Below are 6684 nucleotides of genomic sequence, written 5' to 3' on the forward strand. Positions count from 1 at the left end.
CTTCACTGCTAGACTGGAACATCCTACACGTGATTGAGCCTAATAAACGTACAGATAACTAAACCATAACCCAAAACTGAGGCCTAAGAACTAGCAAGAGCCGATTCCTGGATCAATTCTCTGTTAAGACTAAGATAAAGCATCTAACACGCCACCGGATCATCCAACCCGTTTGCAAGGCCTAACCTAGTAGATATTACGCCAACTCTTAAGAATAAGAGCAAACCATAACAGATCAGATCTACTAAACATAAAAGAAGCAGGGTGTTGCCTCTGTGCAACTAATCCTATATGACAAGAACTAGCATAAGATTGAAACGTGACTGCACAAAAACAACATGATATTCGTAGATGATAAACAACAAGACACGATAGATCTACTAAAAGCCATGCTACGAACATCAAGATAACTAGCATTACTCGCCATCAAAAACGCTTCAGTACGAGTAATACCAAGGTAAAAGCAAGAACAACGCTGCCCTGATCGCGAGAAACGATCAGGGCAGCATGGCGCTTACTTGGATGAAACCCTAGGATTAGGTGTGGCGATGCACCGAGATTGTTGTTTGCGAGACGTGATGACGTTCTTTTTTTCATGAATAACATAGGGTACATATTTATAGTCCGGAGACTTGGGAAACAATCTAAACTAATCTTGTCCCGATCGGACTCTATCTCTAATCTAAATCTAAGGATACATGGCCCATGTGGCCCAGATGCTCACGCAGGAGCCGATTCACAAGCCTTCTTATTCTTCTGCTTTAAGCCCATCTTGCTTCGGCCCATAAATTAATCCTGTTAATTTACGGTGATAACACATGCCCCCCTGGTTTTGGCAATGATAATTCCAAAACCACTCCGTCGCTTGATCTTCCCGTTAATGTTCATTAACACACTGCAACCACCAAGGAAGATGCAATGTCTCTGCAACTGGCTCCTCGTAGAATGTGAAACTACAGATCCGTCTTCCATCTTTCACTATTTAATCTCACCACGAATCGGCTCTTCTTCACGGCAAAACTCCTTCTTCCTCCTAAAGCCAGTAGCGCAGAAAACCCCAATCCTTCACCAGCCATGGCCATCTCTTCTTCTTCTGGCTCCAACTCTTTTGGAGATTCCTCTTCTTCCTCCTCCCCACCTCCTTCTTCTTCTTCCCTCTCCGCCTCCTCCATCGACTCTATCCCAGAGAGCCGAGAGCCGACCCCCGAATGGGACATGATAGCAGCGTACGAAGCACTGGCTCCTCTGCATTGGGATGCAGAGGAGTTCCATTTCGGGGTCGTCTCCGAGGAAGACGAGCCCGAGACCGAAGGAGAGGAAGACCTCCAGTTCCTCTTCCAAGAGGAACTGGAGAGCAGTGAAGACGACGTCTTCTCTTGGGAGGGAGCCGTCTCCCTCGAAGAGATCGACTCCTCCTCCAGCGACGATACGGCGGCAGGAGGAAATCCCCACCAATTCCTCAAAGCCCCCACGGAGGGAAGCGAAGAAGGAAGCAGCGGCAGCGGCGGGCGAAGCAGCAGCAGTGCCGAGGATGACGGCAACAGCAGCAACGACGATGGCGATGATGACGACGACGACGGCGGAGACGCACCGTCGCGAAGCCCGAAGCGCCGTAGGCACTCAGATACCTACGACTGGTAGATGTAGGTAGCATCGTAGGGGTAGGATCACAAAGCCGAAGGATTAATTCCTTTGTAAAATCGGCTTTCCTTTTAATGAAATCGAATTTCCTTCAATTGCGTGTATATTCACTTACTTCCCAAAAAGCCGATGGCAACGCATCAGGCTTCTATAAATATCCAAGAGCCGACGAAATTCAAACTAGAAGCAACCCGCATAAGAGTAGAGTAGCACTTCCACCTTGAACCGAACTCGAAACAAGCTCTCAAATCCGAGTGTAATTCGAAAACCAAGCTCTACAAATTCGAGCAAGAACTCTCCAAGCACCCGGAATTCGAATCGAAACCCACAGCAAACAAACCCTAAGTCAACGGATCTGGACCATGGCTGATTCTGCAGCTCAGTCGACAAGCTCTGCAATCGATGATGCGGCAATCTGCGGCCTAAAGGTAATATTCGGCCCAATCCTTTAGTTTTCTTCAGCTTACTAAGCCTCCGAAACACTAAACTCTGAAACACGACACCACATATGAACTTCTGAATTTCTGAACTTCAGGTGTCAGACATCCTTCTGCCGCATCCTTCCAACCCAAAATCTTTCTGTCTTGGCCCACGAATCTATGAAAATCCCATAGATTTGATCTCTTGTGAAGCAAAAAGGATTCCTTTTGTGAGTCAAAACATCGACCTGAACCTCTGTGCCGACTGCTTAAGAGCCTGGCCTAACCCCCCTGAAAGTTGGATTACATGGTACAGTAGAGTAGCAAAAACTTATTTGCCCTTATGGCAAGATTTGAACATAGCCAATGCACTTAGCTTATCATTATCACCTCTTGACAAAGATGAAAACCTTCTGAAAATCACCGGCTATTTTTGGTCTGATGCCCTGAACTATTTTCTCTTCGGCCATGGACCCATGTCCATTACTCTGCTAGATGTTACCATAATAACTGGCCTAGACATTGGATCTCCTAATCCTGCTGCTCACAAAATGGCAGAAGTTCCCTTCAAACTTTCATCCAAGGTTAACTGCACAAACTGGGGCACTTACATGAGTCAGCACATGAAAACAAAAGGTCCAGTGACTGAGAAGGAACACACAACCTTATTAAAGCTTTGGCTAGAACACTTCATCTTATGTGGTCCTTCTTTAGCTCCAACTAAGAATTATCTTCCCTTGGCCTATCACCTGGCCCATGGCAATCGCACCGGCCTAGGTAAACTTTTCCTTGGAGAAACCTACAGATATCTCCATTTGATGACATCTAACTTGCTTAACCAAAAGAAACTGAGAATTGGAGGCCCTTGGTGGTTTATTCAGTTGTGGGCACAACTGTACTTTCAGCACCATATCCCAAACTTCCAAGGCCTAACCAAGAACTCTTTTCCTGATGAAAGTGGCAAACCAATCAGATGTACCAGCTATGGCCAAGCTTTATTTAGTCTTCCTGGCAGTAAACTGAATTCAGCAGATGCAGCAAATTGGTTCAGAATCTTCTACAAAGGACTAGATAATCCACTCTATTTACCATTTACTGATTCTGAATCCTTTGAGAACCCAACTGCCTTCAGATTAGATAACTTTGCCGATGACGACCGCACTCGGCATTTATACTCTTTAATGATCCGACCTGGCTTTCTTCCTATTGGCATTAGCACTTCTAACAGAATTATCAAGCCAGGTTATGAATCTTACCAACCAGTCATAGCACCTCGGCAATTTGGCCTAGGACAGGTCCCTCCCCACTTCCATATTCACCACTTGGTGGAGAGCAGAGCCGATCTGCCTGATGGTCTCACCAGCTCAAGATGCTACGGCATGTTCGATGACCTCCATATTCCAATACCAGCCGATCTGTCCTTCACTCCCTCATCAATCGACTTCAGCACATGGTGGGGAATGTGGAAAACACATGTATTCAGGAAAGCTCTAGGTCCTCGACTGCAGCAAATTGATCCTGAATATGTAATCCCTAAGGAAGAGGTAATGAATTTATGCACCCTACTCTTTCTAGATCATCCACCCTTCCTCTTGTCTAATTTTTGCTTACCCTGTTTGCAGCAACAAGATGGTCCAGAACCTATGACCAGCAGCGGGGAGCCATTCCACTTTCTTCCAATTGCCCCTGATGTACTCTTCTGCAAAGGATCACCGTCAATGAAGAAAGTGATAATGACTATTCAGCCAGACTTACTTCAGTCGGCTTCCAAACAAAGACAAACTTCTACAAGCGTTGCCCCCCGAGTCTTGACCAAGAAAAGTAAGATGATCACGAGGCAAGTCATCAAGAAACCTGCACCAGCTCCCCCGAGTCCATCGGAGTCTGACACCAACCAGGTAACTCATCTTTCAAAAACTCCTTCTTTATTGCATACACATGTACTCTGGTTGACTGCAATTCTATTTTCAGGACGCAACTGAAGACATCCTTGAAACCAGTAACCCAACATAACACGAAATCATCGCTCATGAAGTTGATACTGGAACAACTGAAACTTCAGACACTCTGACGGATATGCATGGCAAACAAGCTAACACAGTCGAAGCCCTTGTTGTCACCTCTAATCCAACAGGATCAGCTACACCAGAGCCGATCATCACCTCTTGTTCAGAACAGGTAACTTTCATGAGAACCAATTCTGATTCAGCCGATAGCTTTATAAATGCATCTTGCTCTAACTCGAAATATGTCCATAGGGCTTTGATATTTCAGGTTTGCTTTCCTTTGACCCAGCATCAATGGGTCTGACTGCCCCCAGAGCAGAAACACCACCTTTGCAGCAATCGGCTAACTTGGCAAATCAGCTTCAATTCATCAAGGATCTACTATCTGCTCCAATCACTGCTCTGGTTGATGATTCCAGCAAGATAAAAGAAATTCTTGGGAAGATAGAATCCCAGCTTCCAGAATTACTTCCAGTCAAACTCTAGCCAGCCGGCCACCTTCCTTTCTTTCGGGCAGAGGCGAAGGCAGCTCAACAAAGAATAGAAGCACGCCGTTCTCAAGTCTCTCTTGAGTCGATAGATAATATCAGGCGATGACAAGGACGACGAAGAAATCATTGCAAGAGCTGATGCTCAATCAAATCCTTGAAGACATGTTGAGAGCATGTGCTATTCAATATGGCAAGAACTGGGACAAATGCCTAGCACTGGCAGAGTTCTCATATAATAACAGTTATCAATCCAGCTTGCAAATGGCACCATTTGAAGCATTATACGGTCGAAGGTGTCGAACTCCTTTGAGTTGGTCACAAGCTGGAGAACGCAAAATCTTTGGGCCAGATTTAGTCTCTAAGGCAGAGGAGAAAGTCAAAGTTATCCAGACTAATCTTAAAGCAGCCCAATCAAGACAGAAAAGTTATGCAGACAAAAGAAGAGATCCTTTACAATTCGAGGTAGGGGATTTCGTATATTTGCGAGTATCTCCTACTAGAGGTGTTCAACGCTTCGGTATCAAAGGGAAATTAGCACCCCAATACATCGGACCCTTTGAAATTATCGAAACTTGTGGACCAGTTGCCTACCGACTTCGTCTTCCTTCTCAGTTGGCCGCCATTCATGATGTCTTCCATGTATCACAACTCCGGAAGTGCACCAGTGTACCTACTGAGATCCTTGAACCACAAGATATCGAAATTGAATCCGATCTATCTTATACGGAGTATCCAATCAAGATTCTTAACACCAAGGAAAGAAGTACTAGAAGGGAGAAGATTAAAATGTATAAGATCCAATGGAATCATCATACTGAAGAAGAAGCTACTTGGGAGACTGAAAATTTTCTCCAAAGAAACTTTCCCGACTTTCTTAGGACAAATCCAGGTATCAAACCTTGCCATTCTCAGTCTTCCTGTAATCTCGGGGCGAGATTCCTTTTAGGGGGGAAGGCTGTGACACCCTAGGTGTCTGCACATTAGTGTTGCATACCTTTTATACATCATGTGCTTGTTTTGCTTGAAAAAGGACCTTTTTGTAATTATAAAAGGTTATATGTGTAATTATGATTTCATGCAAGGTCCTTTCTGCAGTTATATTTGAATTGGGTGTGCAGTTATAGCTTTTGTGGAGGGTGTTTTTGCAAAATATGGTGTAATCATTACATGGCATGAAACTTTTCAAATCAGCCCAAGTTTGAAGTGAAATTTCGTTGAAAAAGACAAGTTTCCTTTAAATTCAAATTCCCTTCTATGTTTTCGAATTTAGCTCTCTATCCTTTGATCAAATAAATTTTTGCACAACATAAAAGTTGAAGATCTTGAAAAGTTGAACAACTTTCATGTTGGGCACTTTTTCATTTGAGCCCTATTTTAAAAGTTATCGCTAGTTTACAGACGGAATTTTTTGATATTGCGTTTGGGTCCTTTTTCTTCCACCTCCAGCTCCTTCCTCTGCTCTCCTGCCGTCGCCGCTGTGCAGAGCGCCGCCCGCCGTGGAGAGCCGCCCCTGCGCCACCTCCTGCCTGCCAAGCACCCCACGTGTCGCGCCCCAGCCCATCACCACTCTCCTTTGCTCGCGCTGGAGCCTCCCCGCTCTGCCCCGCCGCCCAGAGCAGCCCGCCGGCCGCCACCTCGCCGTCGCGGTGGCACGCCCGCTGCAGAGGCCGCCGCTCTCTCCTCTCGCGCGCATGAGCACTACAAAAGCCCCTGCGTGCTGCTCCTCGCGTTCTTTTGCTGCTTCCCTGTCCCCAGAACCCAGAATGCCGCCGCCATCCCCGAACGCCGGCGAGCTCGATCCGCCGTCGACCCGCCATTCCACAGCTGCTCCGCCCGCGCTGATCCCTCCACCAGCTCCGCCTCATCCTCGCGCAGCTAGCAAGCTACTTCCCATCGACCAATTCCTACTAGAACCCCCTCGCCCTCGAGCTCCGCCACCGTAGCCTGAGCTCTGTCGCCGCTGCTCGCCGTCGAACCCCCTCCTCCGCCCTTCCCCGTCCTCAATCAACCCCACCAGCAGCTTCGTCTTGGCCCCGCAAAGCTCACCCACCCCTCCTCCTCGCCCAATCCTCACTGGAGTCACCCCGTCGCCGTTAAACCTTCACCGTCGACCGCCCTGCTCCGTCG

The sequence above is a fragment of the Panicum virgatum genome, chromosome 9K (assembly GCF_016808335.1).
Source record: "Panicum virgatum strain AP13 chromosome 9K, P.virgatum_v5, whole genome shotgun sequence".
In the NCBI taxonomy this organism is placed as follows: domain Eukaryota; kingdom Viridiplantae; phylum Streptophyta; class Magnoliopsida; order Poales; family Poaceae; genus Panicum; species Panicum virgatum.